The sequence below is a fragment of the Quercus robur genome, chromosome 12 (assembly GCF_932294415.1).
Source record: "Quercus robur chromosome 12, dhQueRobu3.1, whole genome shotgun sequence".
In the NCBI taxonomy this organism is placed as follows: Eukaryota; Viridiplantae; Streptophyta; class Magnoliopsida; order Fagales; family Fagaceae; genus Quercus; species Quercus robur.
The window spans coordinates 15,271,185-15,292,718 of NC_065545.1; the positions used below are offsets into that span (position 1 = coordinate 15,271,185).

Sequence of the window (21,534 nt, forward strand, 5' to 3'; positions counted from 1 at the left end):
TACAGTACCTTTTAGATCTTACAAAAGCATCTCCAAAGTCTCTTCAAAACGTGCCTTAGGATTTTCTTTTAAATACTTAGTGAAATAGATTTGAAACCCTAATCACTTAATAGGCTTGATGGGCTGTTGGGCTTTAATTAAATTCTGCAGAACTCGTTTTTCGATCAATCAAACCTATTCTCTCGATCGGTCGAACCTGGCATGTTTCGAATTTATAAACCTGCAGCTTCTTTTTTCTTGTATTCTAACTTGTAGCACCTTGACCATTATCTAATAAATCCTATAGACTTTAAGATTTATATCTAGGCAAGTTTGTGTTCACAATTTGCCAATTTTTCTAAACTTTTAGAACCCCTTTTCCTCTCCCTTGTGTGTGTGTTTGTTTCTAAAAAAAAAAAAAAAAAAGAACCTAACACCATCAATTATTACAAAGATATCACTGTGTCATTTCTATTATGATACGTCACATTTTTATCATTATTCCGCCTACAAATAACATCATTTTCTATTAAAAACGAAATTGATCTTTCAATAATAAATTTTTTTATAGGGTTTATTGGATCAGTTACTTGTAAATTATTGGATCAGTACACCATATTTATAAATAGAACTGATCCAATAATTTCTTCAGAACATTTATTTAGGCAACAGAAACATTTTTAAGAAATTTGGCAGTGCATTAGGCAAGTGCACCCATAGGGTGGCCGGATGGGGAGAAAGAGAGGGGGGCTTTGCCAATAAAATAAGATCTTAAGAAATAGTTCAAGAAATTTATTACTACTTTTTTTTTCCGACAACACATCTTTAATTATTTAAATTCCAAGTCACGTACATACACAAAATAATATGAACAACGATGGGCATGCCTCCTATTTACCAAAAAGAAAAATAGGAGCAATAAACACAAAACTTAAGTAAGAAACATAATCGGTGCTTTCAATTGGACAAATGCTTGATAAATTCAAGAAGAACCAGCACTGAATAATTAGCAGCAAGGGATGTGAAAGTGTCAGCCTCATTTGAGTCAGCAGAGCCTCCACCAACTAAGTCTAAGAAAGCCCTAATAATAATGAAAGGTTTTCTTTGTTGAAGATATATCAGTGCCACAGAAGCACTTTCTATGTCTGCAGGGCTTACATTGAATTTGTTATAAATGAAGCTTCTGGATGCGGCATTGTCTATGTAAATGCTTGCACTTGTTCCTCTTTGGACTATGGTCACCTTGGTGTCGTGGACAAGCATGTCGTTGAGTTAATGCAACCTTCTAGTACAGGGCCCTGAGTGACATGTAGTATGCATGGTTATAATCAATTTTTTTTTTTTTTTTTTTTTTTTTAAATTTGGTTGGTCAGGTAATCGATCAATTGAGCCATATTACACATGAATCACATGCTCTCTCTCTCAAGAGCTGTATTCTGTATTCATTAAACTAGTTGGAAACCCGTGCAACGCACGGAAACTTAACTATTTATAATAGACTAAAATAATTTTATAAAATTTTAAATTGATTATGAAACTATACTATTGCGTGAATTGCTACTATCTTTTTGAGTTACAATTTAATGAATAAGCTAAATTTAGATATTGAAAAAAAAATAACTAAAAAGTCCTGATGTTAAAACGTTCGAAAGGGGAAAAAAAAATCAGAAAATTTACTTGTCAGGAACTCCTATAAATTTCTTAACAGTTCTAAAGCATGAAATTTTGGGGAATAAAAAAGAGAATCGGAGTGGGGATGACTGTTGAAATATTCCATCATGGAGCGATCCTAAGTGGGTCACGAGGGAAAAGAGATGTTTTCCGAATGTTATTCAAACCGCAGAAAAGCATCACCAAACGCTCCAATTCTACACCAAACCCACCATGTGGAGGTGCACCATATCTGTAATAAGCCAAAATAAAATATTTCAGTCATGAGAAAAGAAACCTTGTTTTCAAAATATTAAGCAGCATGTTCCCATAAAATTATTTAATAATAAAAGAAAAAGGGTTTTAAGAATAAGAACACAAGAGCTAAAATTTGAGTGCATAACCCCATTTCAGGAGAACACTTTTAACCTTGCTAGACAATCAATTCAAATTATTTGACAAAAGCAACCCTTAAATGCACAGAGCTGTAAATTGTAATTCTAATTTCACCAATAACCATAATTATCACCCCTTTCTTTTGTTGAAATTAAGCCGTGGAAAGAAGCTGCAAGGGAAAGTGGCCTTGGCTACAACAGGAATAATGGGAAAAAAAAAAAAAAAAAAACTGTTACACAGAAATTACCGGAAAAATTCAACATATGTTGATATTGACTGGACATCAATTCCTAATGCCTGTGCACGCTCAGCCAAGAAATCTGGTATATGTACACGCTGAGCTCCAGAAATTCTCCTCACCTGCGTAACAAACAGAATTGAATTAAGATCAATAACCAAAGAAGAATTAAAAATTGATTCAGATCATGTAAATGATTGCATGGTGTTTCCTCAAAACATGCACACTGCACATTCTACTATTTTCCAATAAAATAGGTACTGTTAACATTCAAAATAGACAGACACAGATTAACCTTCAAAACAGGTGATCAGTTTTCAATGAAAGAGAATCTATTAGGCCAATGAAAACTCAACTAGCACCTCCTTCCCTACTAAGTGTGTCTTGGGTTCAAAACCCACTGGGTGGGTGTGCTGTAACTTACCAATCCAAAAATAAAAAGGAAAAAAAGTAGAAGCTGTTAGGAGATTCAAAAGACAAAATATTATTCAATGGAAATATAAAAACACCTTTGCCAATGGTTCAGTTGCAATTTTCCTTCATCTTGCCCTAATCACTACCCAAAAATTCTAAATATTTTATTCAGAAAGCCCCATTTTTTTTAAAATCCCTAATTTGAAGATCATACAATGAAACAATCTCTTCAACCTACCTCAATCTGTCTGATATGCAACTTCTTTATATATATATAGAGGTAATGGCCTGGGGCTGGTTGGGTTAAAACCCCAATGCCTAGGAACCGCAAGAGGTGATGGAACCATTGGGGTATCCTCAAACCCCATGTCTGCTACCAAACTTTTCATCTACAATTCTATATCACTATATAAAAAATTTACTAAAAAATGTTTTAATTAAATCAAGATCCAACAAAAATTTGGTTTTAGGGTGTTTGTTGAGTCAACTACTAAAATCATTATTCTAATTAAATGAGCTCCAACTCTGTGTAACTTACAAATTTAAAATAAAAAGAATAGAGATTTAACTCTCTTTTTATTTTTTACATGCATCAGTAAGTGCTCAAGCCTAAGTCTTCGTGTTTGACTTCCGCAACAGTAAAAAATTTGGCATAGGGACAAGGCTCTTGGTGATTCCCTGATGTATGATCTTTTTAACCATCAAAGCTTAGGTTTACACAATTATTTTTTTCTTTGTATAGGTTACAAGATTAAATCTTAGAAAAACCAGACACAAAACAGAGACAAAATTTGGATATAAGATATTAATTGATATTGGGCTGAGTCCTCTAATCAATTTGCTCCACATAGGGGCAAGCTCAACCAAATCTAACTTAGCGTGTGCACTGCCCACAGCCAACACAATTTATCAAAAGGCCACTAAAATTGCAACCCACCCTCCCTATCACATAGCTTTCAGTCATTCACCCTAACTCCACTGGTGCAACCTATCCAAAAGGCTGCCAATATTGGCTGCATAATCACTACGTATAAAATGTTGCATAATCTAGGTAATAAACGGGCATCCAAGGATACAAAGTATCTCCAGAATGAGGACTGACTAATACACATTACATGAAAAAACACAAAAAGGATAAAGATTGAAAAGTCACCAAAACTTTGCGATGATAGTTGATTATTTAAAATTTGAAAAATAAGGCAGCAAGAGATTTAATAAATATGTGCGACAACAGTACTAATGAAATAGTTGATAATTTACCTCGAATGAAGACATCAAATGAGTTACTATAAGTAGGATTATCGTAGCAAGGCATTGTATAAAATGGTCTCACTGCCAAAGGATAACGGAGGAGAATGTAGAACTCAGTGTCATACCTATAATCAGAAACAAAATCTGCTTGTCATTTATGTACAATTTTTGAATCATTAACGACAAAATGTAAATAAGAAAGACAAGAAAAGAACTACATAAAAAGCATAGGTAAGGATAAAAGATCAAGTAAGATTAAATTACTTCTCTGGAACAAGTTGTCCCAACTTTCTTTCTGCCTCAGTATTTAGGTCCCCAAGAGGGTCAACTTCTACACCAGCATCCTGTACAAACATGCCAAACTTTAGGATCACCCCTTCTTTATTTATAAAATATAAAGTAAAATAAAACTTTAAAAAATTTAAAGAAGGAAGGAAACTTTGCAATTAGCAGCAGCCATGTGTTATTCAGTGGTAGTCTTACTAAGCATAAGCCCCCACAATTTTAAATCACTGAAAGCAAAAGATGCCATAAATTTTTCAATCAGCCATTCAGCCTATTCTATCACCTTTTCTTTTAATGTTATACAATTTGAAATTTACACAGGATAATAATTACTGCCAAAAAGAGAAGGAAAAGAATGCACAACATTCAAATAACTATGGGACTGGTAGAAACTAATTATAAGCCATCTAGAACTAGAAGTCCTCCATTGCCAATTCTTTGTGTTCTAATTCATAAAAGTAGAGAAGGAGTGGGGGGTAGATCAACCACATAACACAGATACAACTCAGCAAAACACCATGTAACCCTCCATCCCAATAGTTGCCTCACCAGCTAAAGAGAGTGTCTAATAATACATACCACTCAATTGCATTTCTCCTGCCTGGTTACTATGAATATATTTTTTTCCTGTTCAAAACCTATGTGCCAGGGACATGGACACAAGGAACTGCCAATCCTATTAGCTTCTGCCCCGTGAAGGTAAGGTTCATGTAATTTTGTTAAATTATTTAAATCTGACAAAGTATTGGAATTAGGAAAGTGATTATGATAAAGCCATGTAAATAAGAACTGAACCCCCAACTGTTAATTTTTATTATTTGTTCAGGTTATTCCTACCTTAATGATCTTAGCTACATTCTATATATTCAAAGGTGATGCAATGGCATAAAAGCATTATCCTTTTTTTGCTGAACTTAAATGCATTATCATTACCTTGAGCATTTGGATACCTTCCTCAAATGTAAGCCTTAGGGTCTGTCACAGGTACTGCACATATAAAAACTTAAAATTAGTTTTAAGATTAAGACAAGCCAAGGGGGATGCAAAATGGATATAGTTCCTAAATAGTCCACAAGTATTATAATGGATGAACGTAAAGCAATTTTCATAAGCATCTTGAATATATAGGCACCTAAAAGTCTAAGACATCATATACCAAACAGAATGTTGTAACCAAAGTATTCCAAGATTTTGAAACTCATAATAAATAATTACCTTCAGAGGCTCAAATGGATATTGCCTCCCCACTGCTTCTAGCTCCTTCGCACAATTATTGTTCAAGGAATCAAACATTGCAACAAATAAGTGGTCCACAACATCCATAACCTACACAAACCAGCACAGATCGTCAGCAAAGTCTAGACCAAAACTAAATTTAGATGCTGATTAGAAAAAAACCTCAGAAATCCAATTTTACCTCAAAATAATGCTCCTTGATTTCCATCTCAACATCAAGACCTGTATACTCACACAAATGTCAATGAGTGAAGGAGTCCTCTGCTCTGAAAACAGCGCCAATCTCAAACACACGTCCAAAATCACCACAAATTGCCATTTGCTTGTGAAGCTGAGGTGATTGAGCTAGGCATGCAGGTTTCCCCAAGTAGTCCAGTTTAAAGACAGAAGCACCACCTTCACTTGAGCCAGCTATTAGTTTTGGCGTGTGGATTTCAACAAAATCCTCCAATAACAAGAATTGTCTAAACACCTGCACAGTAATGAAAATAATCAAGCACATAGACATCCAGCCTTGGAATATTTCAAATAACAACTAACTCTAATGAAAATATCAACAAAAACCTCAAATTTGGACACTACTTAAGATCCATAGAGTACCATCATCTTCTTCAGCACACATAAAATTTGGACACTACTCAATAAGCTCATATATAGAAATAAAATGACAGGCTTTTTTCTCCTGGAAATACTGATGATTCAATACCATTTCTATATAATTAATTTCACGATACATTTGAGGCATAGATGAAAGCCTACAAAACAATTAATTCAAATAAAGGAGGTAGTACTCAATGAGTTCCAACTGATGATTTTAAGTGCTTTACAAAATCATCAATTATTATTTTTTAGTTCATCTTTTATGATAAAATTACTATGACGTCCATTAAAATGTTTGAAACAAAAAATAAGTTTCCAAATATGAATCCATTATTGAAAAGTTGAATATGTATAAGTACAAATCCCAACCTTCCTTTAATTTCTCTTTGGGTAAGGGAAGAGAAGAGTACCATTCTCTCATGCCTCTCCCTGCTTCCATTTTTATTTCTATGTCCAATCTATGGCAACTCTCTCTCTCTCTCATAGAATATTATCCTACTGAGATATGAGACAATAACATGAGATACCACCTCCTCTCTCACACACACACACACGATGGAAAACCAACTGACGTGCTTTTTTAGAGAGGCCAACTAAAAATTCTGCATCTACAGATTGCTAAAATTGATACAAGGTGCACATTGATGATGATGACAAGCAATATATCAAGTATCCAGAAAGGGCAGTAACTTACATTCCCAACTTGACACTGAATGCGAAAAATTCCTTGATTAGCAGGCGTTCGCATGTCAAGAACTGTATAGTTCAAACGAGTATCTTGGTTAACCCGAACAAGCTGCTCTCCATTCTGCACCCATCAAATGATCCAATAATAAATGGCCAACGTTTCAATATAACAAAAGGTGTAAGAATTTTTAGCAAAGTTCAAGCTGATTGCAGATATGCTGCCAACTGATAGCATCTTCTAATTGAAACGCTAAGATAAGTAGGAATGACATGAGAGATAGAGAGAGAGGTCTTTACTAGTGAATGTACCTGCAAAGCTTTTTCAATTTCAACATCACTACGAGCAGCATCTTCAACATTGATGGATAAGGCTGGCATAGCTTTGTTAACACAGAAAATCTTTTGAACTTGAATTTCAACCTTCAAACATATAAATTTTTCTTATGCATCAATATACTAAACAAATTTCCAAAAACATTTGTCAAAGCTCCAAATCACTTCATTAAATGAGAAAAGACCCAAACTTATGTCAACAATAGCAATAAGAGTATAGACCTAACCTAAATGGTATTAAAAAAGAAGAAGCCGTACCCAGTGCAACCTTGCCCCCAATATTTTTCAGAAAGGCATGCAAACAAAGTTAATGCAATTACACATCTGCAAACCACTGTTCATAGAAGAATCCAACATGTATTCATATCTCCCCCTAGTTTCCTTTTAATTTTTTTTAATTGATACCATATGATTTGACCCCTATGGCGTCCGCATCTCAATGATTTATCATCAGGCCAAGAAAACAATGATTTCAAGTCCCGTATCGTCGAATCTGGACCAGTTGACGATGTTGAAGGCATGGTGTCCGTACCTGGAATAACGATTAACAATGGTTTCAAGTCCCGTATCGTCGAGTCTTGACCAGTTGAGCTATCCAAAATGCACCATGTCTCCTTTATTTATTATGAGTCCATTAATATAATTAATAATTCAACATTTTGGAAACTGCAGCCACTCAAATTTACTTTCCTAGATAGCGACATAACACATCATATTCAAGCATGAAACAATTACAGCATACATTTACATTATCCATAGAATAGATAAAAAATGAAAAGCTAGCTAGGAATTGAAGTAGGAGACATGGTGCGTTTTGGATAGCTCAACTGGTCAAGACTCGACGATACGGGACTTGAAACCATTGTTTTCTTGGCCTGATGATAAATCATCGAGATGCGGACGCCATAGGGGTCAAATCATATGGTATCAATTAAAAAAAATTAAAGGAAAACTAGGGGAGATATGAATACATGTTGGATTCTTCTATGAAGAGTGGCTTCTTCTTTTTTAATACCATTTAGGTTAGGTCTATACTCTTATTGCTATTGTTGACATAAGTTTGGGTCTTTTCTCATTTAATGAAGTGATTTGGAGCTTTGACAAATGTTTTTGGAAATTTGTTTAGTATATTGATGCATAAGAAAAATTTATATGTTTGAATATTGAAATTCAAGTTTGAAAGATTTTCTCTATTAACAAACCTAGCCTTACCCATTAATGTTGAAGATGCTGCTCGTAGTGATGTTGAAATTGAAAAAGCTTTGCAGGTACATTCACTAGTAAAGACCTCTCTCTATCTCTCCTGTCATTCCTACTTATCTTAGAGCATTCACATCAGCTCGTGTAAAAGATTCCGTCTATTTTACACAAAAAACCTACTTTTTCTATTTTACACCATTACTTTTACAAAACACCCACATCAGTTTATCTATTTTACAAGACTATTCAATAAAATATTCATTATTCATCAATTTTTTATTATTTTCTCTAATGGTTATACTTTTTTAATTTAAACTTATATTTTAAGTAAACTACCAACACCGGTGGCTTGGCCAATAGAGCCGCTTGTGGTGGAGGTCCGATGGCCCACCGGATTGGTGTCTCCGACCATTGTATCGCCATCACCCGTGGGCCGATTGTTGTAATAGTGTCTCCGACGACTGCCGTCGAATCGATGTCTCCGATGACAGCTGTCGAATCGATGTCTCCGACGACCGCCGCCAAATCGATGTCTATGACGACCGTCGCCGAATCAATGTCTCCGACGACCGCCGCCGAATTGATGTCTCCGACGACCGCCGCCGAATCGAAGTCTCCGACCACCGTATTACTAGAATCAGTGACCGAATTGATGCTGTTGAATCGATGTCTCCGATCAACGGTCATTTTTTTTTTTGACCCAACGGTCATAATTTTTATTGTTATATCCACCGATCATAATTTTGAAATTCAAACGGTAAATTCAAACCTAACTTTAAACCCAATGGTAAATTCAAACATAAATGTCATATTTTTTTAATTTTAAATCCAATGGTAATTCAAACCTAAAGGTCATTTTTTTTTTTTTTTTTTAACTTTAAACCCAATGGTAAATTCAAACCTAAAGATCATATTTTTTTTTTAACTTTAAACCCAATGATATATTCAAACCTAAAGGTCATTTTTTTTTTAACTTTAAACCAAATGATATATTCAAACCTAAAGGTCATATTTTTTTTAACTTTAAACCAAATTGTAAATTCAAACCTAAAGGTCATATTTTTTAACTTTAAACCCAATGGTAAATTCAAACCTAAAAGTCATATTTTTTAACTTTAAACCCAATGGTAAATTCAAACCTAAAGGTCAAATTTTTGAAATTCAAACTCAAGTCACATTCTTGCTCTATAAATATGACCATTTTCTCTCTAATTTCCACCCACTTCTACAAAATTATCTATTCCATTCGGTTTTTGTTCTCTCTTAATGGATTTCCATTATGACATTGATTTTATTTTTCCAAATGATGAGCCTCCATTTGACTCATCTCTGATGATGATGAGACGGAACTTACTCTAGCTATTGCCATAGAAGAATTAAAGAATGAAGGAGCATCAACATCACGTTGTCATTCGGTTCAACCTCGCAGGTTTATCTGGCGTAATCCTTTGCAAGGTCATGATAGGCTTTTCCATGATTATTTTGCTAAAACACCAGTGTATCCTCCTAATGTATTTCGAAGGAGGTTTCGAATGAGTCGTTCTCTTTTTCTACGTATCCATTCAAGAGTTGAAGCTACTGAACCATACTTTGTTCAAAAAAGAAATGCGGCTAACACACTCGGGTTGTCTTCCCTTCAAAAGATGACCGCTGCAATCAGAATGCTTGCTTATGGAGTGTCGGCTGATTTCATGGATGAATACATAAGGATTGGAGAAACCACTGCAATAAAAAGCTTAAAAAAATTTGTTAAAGCGGTAGTTTCAATCTTTTCTGAAGAGTACTTGAGGTCACCAAACAACAATGACATTGCAAGGTTGTTAGCAGTTGGCCAACATCGTGGATTTCCAGGAATGCTAGGGAGCATCGATTGCATGCATTGGAAATGGAAGAATTGTCCAAGTAAGTGGAAAGGTCAATATATTGGTCATACACGTGATCCAACGATAATTTTGGAAATTGTGGCGTCGTATGACATTTGGATATGGCATGCATTTTTTGGGTTACCGGGGTCTCACAATGACATCAATGTCCTAGAGCGGTCTTCTGTATTTTCTGAGCTTGCTGAAGGGCGTGCTCCTCCGGTTAATTACTCGATAAATGGTAATAACTATTCGATGGGGTACTACTATCTTGCAGATGGTATATATCCATCATGGGCAACATTTGTCAAAACAATTCTAGCACCACAAGACCGTAAAAGACAACATTTTGCTTCCGCACAAGAGGCGGTCAGGAAGGATGTCGAACATGCATTTGGAGTACTTCAAGCGCGATTTGCAATTGTGCGTGGGCTTGCACATTTTTTCCATCTTGAAACGCTTAAGGACATTATGATGGCATGTATAATATTGCATAATATGATCGTTGAAGATGAACGACATACTTACCTTGGAGCAAATGACTTTGATTATGATCAAATCAACGATAATGGACCCGAACCGGTGTCACATAATCCCACTTGTAACCTTATGCAGTTCATTGAACGTCATAATTCCATTAGAGATAGAGGAATTCATTCTCAACTTCAAGCAGATCTCGTTGAGCATCTATGTCAACTACAAGGCCAGTCGTAGGAATTTGTAATTCTAAATTTCTAAGCATTACTACTTTTATTTAATGTGAACCTTCATTGGAATTTGAAATTTTCTAAGTTTAATATTACTAAGTTTCCAAAAAATTGAGACAACAAAAAGCCCTATATAAGTTGACAAACCCTTAGGTAAGTTTGTCAACTCAAGTTTAGTTGTAAACTTACACTAGATACTATCCTGCTCATTGGTCATTTTTAACACTGCAGAAAAATGGCACTATGCAGAAAAGTGACACTATGCAGAAAAATAACACTATGCAGAAAAATAATTACGCAGAAAAATCACATTATGCAGAAAAATAACAGTATGCAGAAAAATAACATTGCAGAAAAATGACACTATGCAGAAAAGTGACACTATGCAGAAAAATAACAGTATGCAGAAAAATGATACTATGCAGAAAAATAACACTATGCAGAAAAATAATTATGCAGAAAAATCACATTATGCAGAAAAATGATAGTATGCAGAAAAATAACACTGCAGAACAATAACACTATGCAGAAAAATCACATCATGCAGAAAAATCACATTATGCAGAAAAATGATAGTATGCAGAAAAATAACACTGCAGAACAATAACACTATGCAGAAAAATGACACTATGCAGAAAAATAATTATGCAGAAAAATCACATTATGCAGAAAAATGACAGTATGCAGAAAAATAACACTGCAGAACAATAACACTATGCAGAAAAATGACACTATGTAGAAAAATAACACTATGCAGAAAAATAATTATGCAGAAAAATCACATTATGCAGAAAAATCACATTATGCAGAAAAATGATAGTATGCAGAAAAATAACACTGCAGAACAATAACACTATGCAGAAAAATCACATTATGCAGAAAAATCACATTATGCAGAATAATAACAGTATGCAGAAAAATAACACTGCAGAACAATAACACTATGCAGAAAAATGACACTATGCAGAAAAATGACACTATGCAGAAAAATAATTATGCAGAAAAATCACATTATGCAGAAAAATGACACAATGCAAGTACAGCCACCTGTTGAGAAAGTGCAGAAAAATAGCATATACAACTAATAAAATCAGCAACCAATAAAATAGCATATTTACATTCAAATAACATTTACAACCAATAAAATCAGCAAGTACAACCAGCACAATACAAAATTTACAACATTGCATCTATTTCCTTGCACAAGTAAAAGACTACAAAAAATTATGTGCTAGTATCTTTGCAATATACAAAAAATTGGTTGTCAATAATAATATTCCATTATGATGCATATTTAGACCTTAACCTCTCCAAGATTTCCAAACGACGTAGACGAATGTATTCTTTTTGCTCAGGATCCATAGTTCTTGTATCTTTCATCATAAGTTCATCTTCCATTTTCCTCTTTTCTACTTCATTCTTCTCTTCCTTGATACGAATCAACTCTCTTCGTTCTTCGGATGCAATGCGCATTGCCTCTCTTCGTTCTTCTAATGCAATGCGCATACTTTTCTTTTTCTCCTCATGCATTCTTCTCTTTTCTTCCTTGATTTCGTCCAATTGGGAGGAAAGTGTTGGGATCACGTCATCACAATTCTTTCTTTTCTTTAATTTCTCCTTTTCGGCCTTCTTGCCTATAGGTCTCTCCAAGGTTTCGCCGGAGTTCATCTCTTCATTATCTTCATCTACATTTATTGAGCTTGCAAAGGATTGTGTGGCTGGTTGTGTGGCTGGTCGTGTGGCTGGTTGTCTTGTGCGGGCCTTCAAACTATCTCTTAGAACCAACCACTTAGCTTCGTTCCTCAAAATTCTCCAACAATGCTCCAATTGAAATGCATTTTTGCAATTAACTTGATACATAGTTTTTGCATCTTCAATCTACAAAAGTAAAAAATTAAAAAACATAAGAATCATAAAACTAAAAGTGTTTTGATGTACAATACATATTAAATGTTGAGTTTAAATACCTTGTCATGCTCAGTTTTACCGCTTTCATTTCGGTTCTCAATTTGGGCCAAGCATCCACAAAACTTGTTGGTCTCCTTTTGAATTGTTGACCACCGACTATTTAAAGAATCCTTAGTGCGGTTAAATTTTTTGTCATTGTGGAAGGTAGACCAAATTCTCTCCCAAAATGTTGTGTGTTTTTGGTCCGTCGATGTCACGGCATCTAAGCTAACATTAAGCCTCGCTGACACTAGCTTAATGTCTTCATCTATGGTGAAGTTGATTCCCCGTTGACGACCTCTCTTAGTAGTTGATTTTTTTGCAATAGGGGGAGTAGATTGTCCCATTTCAACTTGGGGTGGAGATTGATGGACATTGACGTCTGAATGCGGAGTGGACATCAAATTACTGCTGTCAAAAGACTCAAAACCTTGTTCATTGTCTTGTAAAATGTCAAGGAAGAAGGGATTTTGATTTTGTGAGTCCATCACCTAACAAACACCAAAGTAATTTAGAAGCAGCACTAATAAGCAACAAAATTGAAAACAAAAAAGAAAAGGCATTGAGAGCATGGAATTCAACCACAACCAAGCAATCACAACCAAGCATAGATGAAGCACCCTTATGGTCTAATTCATAACCAAGCACCCTTATGGTCTAATTCATTGACCAATTCATGTACAAACACAAGAAAATCAAACCTCAAAGCAACAGAATTGAGAGCATGGAATTCAACCATAGAAATAATAAGTATTCAACCTCAAACCTCAAACCTTAAACACAAGATAAAACCCACATGGAATTCTAACTTGCTAGGCATCGTTTTTTTTTTTTTAATAAGTACTTGGGCAGCCGCCATATTGCAAATAAATTTTAGCAAAATCCATGTGTAAGAATGAAATTTAAAAGAATACAATAAAGAACGCATGGTACTAAAATGTTTATATCAAATGCTAAATTCACAGACAAAAATGCTAAATTCCTTCCTATATTGAAATGTACATATTACATCTTTTCTTTATGAATATTTTTCTTTTTATTCCAAACTTTCTTCTCTTCCAAACTTAAATTCCTTTTATTTTCCATACAAGCAACCAATTAGAGAAACAACTATTTAGTATAAAATAAAAAAATAAAAAAATACTTCCAGTGATCTATTTTTGGTTAAATCAATTGAAGATTGGACACTGTAGGGAGCGCCTAATCGCCATCTCCGTGTTGGTGGGTGCTTCTAGCTGCAGCTACTTAGTGCTAATACTGATTCTATTAAGGGTTAGTCTTCTTTGTCCTGTTCCACAGCATTTATATGGCTTTCTTTTTGGTTGGGGAAAATGAGTAGTTTATTAGGCTGTATCTAAGATGAGATGCCATATTATCATATTCTACTCATTAAAAATAAAATGGAGGTCACAAAACTCAGAACAATATGACATTCTAGATATAGCACTATAATTATTTGTATAGTGTTCCCACTTCCTACTTCCCACTAAAGCTTATTCAATACCAACATATTTACCCTCCTTCCATTACAACCCCTTTTAACCAAACAACACTATATACCCTCACAAAAATAGTAAATACCCCCCACTTCTCCAAAATCTAAAGAACACCCAACTCTCTATTTCATTTTAGCATAGAAGTCTGAGCCTAAAAGCTGCAACTTCTGTGAACAAACAGTACCAACACCAACATTAAGGTTATGTACACATTGTTGAAAACAAATCACAGTTTTTTAGCAAAATAAAACTCATAAGAGTAAGAAGTAGATGCATGTGCATGTGTTACTTGGGCTTGAAATTGAACATAATCATCGGATAAAAAAAAAAGCTTCAAACTTGAAACAAATGTTTGAGAGAGTAAGAGAGATCGTTACCTTTTGGGAGGTTGAAAAGTTGACTAATTGTTGGTGGGAGCTTTTGTGAAGTGGAGAGATAGAAATACAGAAGAAGAAGAAGAGTAGACAAAGTTTGAGAAATGAAGAGAAAGAGAAAGGGGCAGCTCTGTCTGTCTAAGTTGCTGTTTCTCTGTGCTTTAGCTTAGCCTTGCTAAGCCATTTTGCTTATGCCATCTAGGAATTTCATTTGTCTGAATTTCATTTTTCCGTGCCTTAAGCCTAGGTTTTGAACCAGTTATCCACAAAGAACATTGATCCTTATAAATGGAGAACAGTAATAAACAGAAAAAATAGGGAATAAATAATGTGTCTCCAATATTTGTAAATTGAAATTAATATCATATAGCTTAACACAGCAGACATCTCTAGACTACCTTATGTACTAAATTCCTTATGATCTGCAGTTCTAGGAATTTTGAGAGAGACAGATGTTTACCGGCATGGAAGTAGTTGTTACTAAGACTTTTGCAGTTGAGGTTGAGGTTGACCCTTTTGAAAGAGCTTTCAAATTCAGTTACCTAACTTAAAGATTTGATTATTTCAAACTTTAGGGGTTGAGAATTTCATTCAATCTATCACCATAACCACCCCCCAAAGGGGGTCCCAAAATTAATAAATCAGTTAACAATCACTGTTTAGTATTCACTTGTCTTTTTTTGAAAGTCTCTCAAGTCATTAGAGTGTTCATTCAAGAAGAACAACCAGAGACTTTTTGTTGCATATCTCAATTAAAGTTCCACTACCACCTAAACCAACGAGAACTGGCATGTCTTGGAATTATCTTTATCTATGACTATAAGCATGTGATATATACATAATCTAAAAATGTAGTAAAAGAAAAACTATTAAAGAACTTGGACAAAGAAGCCCTCATCTCTTTCTATTCTCAAACCAGCCAAAGGCTACAATACAGGGCAAGCTACCCCAAACAACAACTTGACAAAACCAGCTAAACTACACAGCCAAGTCCAATTATACATACACACTGACCAGGCACAAAATCTCAGCAGCTAACTAACCAAATACAAGGTAATCACGGCAATAAAGCTAACAACCAAATATCCACACAGTAAATCAGCTAGAACTCTGTAACTATGAACATCAAACAGAGCAAAGTTCATAAATTAAAACATAGATTGAAACTTTTTTGACCTATCAAGAACAAAGTTCATAAATTAAAACTCGTTTATGTAGAACTATCCCATGGAGGTACTAAAACAGCTCTCAAAAATAACTTCGGGTGTGCTCCGAAGAATCCATAAAAAAAACCCCAAACCAGAAAAAATTTGAAACAAGAAACCCCCAAAAAAATTAGTTTAGAGAAACTCCCAAGAATCTTGATTGAAACCAAAAAACTCTAAAATCTCAATGAGAAAAACCCATACCTTTTTTAGAGAAATCAGCCCCAACGTCTGTCAATAGAGAAGATTCTGTCAACCCAATGATCCACCCTCCTCACCGGAACTGCAAAACTTCTCAACCGATCACATTTTATTTCCCATGGTGATGAGAATGAGCAAAAGAATTCGATGATGAGAATGAGCAAAAGAATATGAGAGGAAGAACTCAAGAGGGAGAGGGAAGCTGAGAGTGAGAGAGGCGTTGGTGTGCTCAGTGAGATGAGAGAGAAAAAAAGAGCGAAAATGATTTTCTGTACATATAATACTGTACATATAATATTATTTTAAGTTATAAACGAGCTACAGTGCCCGTGTAAATTTACACGGGTATTGTAGCTCGTCCAAAATTATACACGATTTTAGATGATTTTACAAAGACTGATGTAGTGTATTTTTTGCTTCAAAATGTGTAAAAATGGTCCAAATGTGTATTTTACACATTTATACACAATTATACAAGAGCTGATGTGAATGCTCTTAGCGTTTCAATTAGAAGATGCTATCAGTTGGCAGCATATCTGCAATCAGCTTGAACTTTGCTAAAAATTCTTACACCATTGAAACCATTGTTAATCATTATTCCAGGTACGGACACCACGCCTTCAACATCGACGATCGACTCACGGCTGAGCCCGGCGACGTACTTCAGCATTGGGCGGCTAACGAAGCCGTCCTACTCCGTGAGGACGCACTGCACGGTGAATACTCTCTCTCTCAAAATCACGAACGCGGTCTTCCCTTTGGCGGAGATCCTCTGCGCGCGACCTCGCACCAGCACATACTGGTCCTTCAACGGCTCAGCCAGCTTGCCGATCTCGGTCCAGACCCTCGTGCCGGGAGCGACCTTCGACTGGAGGTCCAAAAGCGGAACGTCGCCGTAATTGTCGGCGAGCGGATCCTCCATCGAAAGCGACTGAACGCCGGAGGCCACGTCAGCTTCCTGGCGGCGCTTTAGCTTTGCGGCTACTTTCTTGGCGGCTTTCTTGCTCTGAGGTTTGGAGGATTCATCTTCTTCTTCTTCTTGTTCTGGTTGTGGTTTTGGTAGCTGGGGTTCGGAGGACGACATGGATGTAGGAGCAGAGAGAGAAAGTGAGGGTTTTGGTTTGAATGGGTTTTGTGATTTGCGAAGAGCAAATGTACACTGCAGTGCGGTTTTGTCAAGTTTTTTCAAGAGCCGAATCTCTGGGTAAGCGTAAGTGTTGCTTTTGAAAACCTCTGGGGGTTATTTTAGTCTTTTTGGTTTGTTGACTAAGAAACGATTCGGTGAGAGGTTGGCAGTGGCATAGCTGGAGATAGGGGAACGGATCATGAAGAGGACAGGTGCGGGGTAGTTACACGTAAGAGAGGAGGACAAAAGGGGACCACAAAGAATGTGCAGAAATTGGACCCCACACAATCAGCCCCGTGCTCCAAAACAAGAGATTCCTTGGTGAGGAATAATCACAGCAGCAGTAATCAAGTTTGGAATGAGGCCACGGTGATGGGCTTTACATCAGAAGCTGATTTGGAGATGGCTGGAAAGGGTGGTTTGGTTTTGGGCCCGAATTTGAAGCTACGGGTGGAAAAGCTTGGTGTTCAACACAAAGCCCACGTTAGCCCATCAGTTAAGGGTAAAAATGTCATGTTTATTTTATTGAGTAAGATTATAGCCTTAAACTACAATCAATTTGTAGTTACTTTGTCCTTTATATAAAATAATATATTGTACCATCAACAACAACTAAACCTTAGTATAAAGATTTTAGGGTTGGACATATACATTCTTTTTCACTATTCTATTCTAAGACAAATTTTTTATTATCTTATTAATTTATATATATAATCAATACAATCCTTACTATCATGAAAAGCCTCACAAGCACAAGCGATTACTCCCACGAAACTAATATCATGCTTGTGCATAATCTCCTTCATCCTAAGTTACCATGTGAGATCAGCTCAAGCTCAGCTTTCTATCATTGTAAATAAAAAGCTTATTGATTCATCTTTCTCATAGAGAAATTGATGCATTCATTTCATAGGTGAACAAAGCATCAGCATGGACACACATAGTTGCTAGCTTGTCAAGTGTGGCATTAGCCATCTCCTCCAACTGTTCAACAATATTCATTTTCAAATCTTTAGACCTCATCTTCTTCATGCTTTCATAGGCCATCCTTATCAAATCTAGATCAGCCATGATCTACAAAGCCTAAAAGTTTGTAATGATTAATCAGAGTAAAAATTTAGAGAGAAAAATTTAGTGTTTGGTTGTGCATGTAGATCTTGATGTTTTGTGCTTGATTCTAGTATATAAAAGAATGAAAAGGAATTAAGGAAGTTCCTAGAAACTCTTTATGAGGAAAAAAATCTTAATCCAAATATCAAATTTATTCAAGATCCCATACATGAAAAGAAAAGGAAAAAAAAAAAAAAACTATACAATTAGATATACCCCTAAATTTTATAGTTGAGATTTGAAAAAAAAAATCTTTTTTTTTAAGACAACTCGCTTTATATATATATATATATATATATTGGTTAGAAGAAGAAGAAGATAGTGAAAAAAGAGTACGATGATAGCAATGGAGGATAGAGATATCACAACATGTTGAGGTGAATTCACAAGTTATAAAATCCTACTAAGAATCCATTATATTCCTACCTATTATTGCATTTATTTTCCCATCCAATCTTTTGCTTGATGGATTCTCGAAACAAAACAAAACAAAACAAAAAAAAGTTTTAAGGACACACAATTTGCCATACACACTACCACAACTTGTTCATGTGTTAAGTGAAGATTGCATTATTTTCCACTAAGTACCGTCGGTAGTGATTCCATGTGTAAGTGATGTAATCTAATTATTACAAGTTGTTAAATATGCAAGTTGTAGTAAAGTGTGTGGAAAATTGTATCCTTTATTATTATTATTATTGTGGGGTCAAAGAATTTGGCAACCCCGACCCACTTTATACTAAGCCCAAAGCCCACGCCGAGGAGGAAGAAATGTCTAAGAACGAACGAAGAAAGTCCAACTTGACCAGAAACCTCGCCGAGGACAATCCTCTCTTCAGCCAACTGAGATCATGGAAGGGGAGAGCAGCACACCATCAAAGGTAGTGTTCCAGAGCATCCCAGGAAAAAGGGCAAGTACCATAGGTCAGCCATGAGAGGATGGTGGAGGAGCAAATCAAGGAGAACTGTCACCTCCTCATTAAATGCCCCCAACTAACGTTCTGGCTGCATTAATGAGGAAATGGCCCCTGAACAGTACTACCTTAGTTGCTGCAACTCACAGAAGATCTGGGAAGGTGGCTGATGGGACAAGCACTCGAGTAGTGACCTGCATAATCAACAAATGAAGGGCCAAGATCAACTGAAAGGGGATATATAATGTAAGAAATCCTCCAGAAAGGGGGTGGGGGGGAGGAGAATGAAAGATAGACAGTAGCAACTTGTATCTTCTTTGAAACCTTTGTAACCAAGCACTGAAGAAATAATAAGAACAACAAGCTCCTCAGATAAGTGTGGAGGACAAAATTTCACACTTTAGCTCACGTCCATCTTATTCAATCCACTTATAACCATGTCTAGTTGTTGTATCCCTCACTAAGGCCTAGTTCTTAAACCCACTTCTCTATAAATTTATTGTATTGGGCTAGCTGGGCCTGAGTCCACTCATCCAATAGCTGAAGTGCTCAAACCCAGTCCCTACAATTGGCGTCGTCTGTGGGAAGAACTTGTGTGTTAGTAAAGGCAACAACCAAGCATAGCAGAATCAGGCCCTCATCAAGCAGGCCCCCATCAGCTTGAGCCGGCTAGATCCCAATGACAGGGTAACTTCCCTGACCCTAAGCGTGATCGAAATGAAGAAAATGGAAGGTTTCGAGAAGGAAGCGTGCACACCACTCAAACTAGCAAAAGCCACTCTCGTGTGGGCAGTCACGTGCTCCAGAGACAAACTAACAACCGGGCCGTGCAACAAGAAGAAGTTAGGAGTCACATATCCCAGAGACAGGATGATAAGCAAGCCATGCAGCAAGAGATAGACGACTTGAAGAGAAAGCTGCGCCATGCACAACGAAGGCGGCCTCGTTCTAGCCTTGACATGCCTTCCGATGATGAAAGTGATGATGAGTGGTACTGTTAATCATTATTCCAGGGACAGAGACCATGCCTTCAACATCAACTATCGACTCACGGTTGAGCCCGGCAGTGTACTTCAGCATTGGGCGGCTAACGACGTCGTCCTACTCCGTGAGGACACACTGCACAATGAATCCTCTCTCCCTCAAAATCATGAATGCGATCTTCCCTTTGTGGATCCTCTGCGCGCGACCCTGCACCAGCATGTACTGGTCCTTCAACGGCTCGGCCAGCTTGCCAATCTCGGTCCAGACCCTGGTGCCAGGAACGACCTTCGATTGGAGGTCCAAAAGCAGAATGTCGCCATAATTGTCGGCGAGTGGATCCTCCATCGAAAGCGACTAAACGCCGAAGGCCACCGCGGCTTCCTGGCGGCGCTTTAGCTTCTCAAGCTTTGCGGCTTCTTTCTTGGCGACTTTCTTGCTCTGAGGTATGGAGGATTCATCTTCTTCTTCTTCTTCTTGTTCTGGTTGGGGTTTTGGTAGCTGGGGTTCGGAGGAGGACATGGATGAATGTAGGAGCAGAGAGAGAGAGAGGGTTTTGGTTTGAATGGGTTTTGCGATTTGCGAAGAGCAAATGTGGGTAAGTTGTATGGGTAAGTTGTATGTGTTGTTTTTGAAAACTTGTGGGGTTATTTTAGTCTTTGTCTAGTGACCTAAGAAACAATTTGATAAGAGAGAGAACAAGGGATTTATTCTAGGGGCGGCGGCGGACGAAGAGAGGTCAAAATGATGTAACGGCAGCTTTAGGCCACGTGGACATTAATTTAATATTATTTGGTATTATTTATTCCTGTCGTTTGCCACGTTAGCTTTCTCCGTTTCTGATGTAATGGTAAGGAGCAGAACAGAAAACATTTTTCAAAATAAGGACTAAAAGCGGTAAAAATAAAATGTAGGAACCAAAATGGGAATAGCCTGAAAATGTAAGGACTAAAATGTGTTTTTTGCTAATTTCTTTTGAATATCAAATTTAGTTAGTTGGCTCATAAAATGACTATGAGCCTGTTTGGCAAGCCATCTCAAACTCACATTTTTACATTTTAAATAATATTACACATATTTTCACACACATTTTCACCTACACGTATTTCAAAAAATTACAAACAATATTACTCAAACTATTCTACCAAACACGTCTTATATCTAAGAGAGACCAAATTAGTTTGAATATTTATATCTTTTCTAATTTAGAGTATGTTTGGAATCTATTTATTTTGTTGAAATTGAAAATTTTTTGCTGAAATTATTGTAAATAAATGTAAAAATTAGCTGAAATAGTATTATGGGATCATGAATAGTATAAAAAAGTGCAATGGAAACCATC

General features: G+C 36.3%; 1 pseudogene; it reads right to left on the bottom strand.

Annotated features, from left to right (window-relative positions):
* Positions 1 to 1,638: 1,638 nt before the first annotated feature.
* LOC126710328 (aspartate--tRNA ligase 2, cytoplasmic-like) lies at positions 1,639 to 20,763 on the bottom strand (annotated as a pseudogene).
* Positions 20,764 to 21,534: the final 771 nt, after the last annotated feature.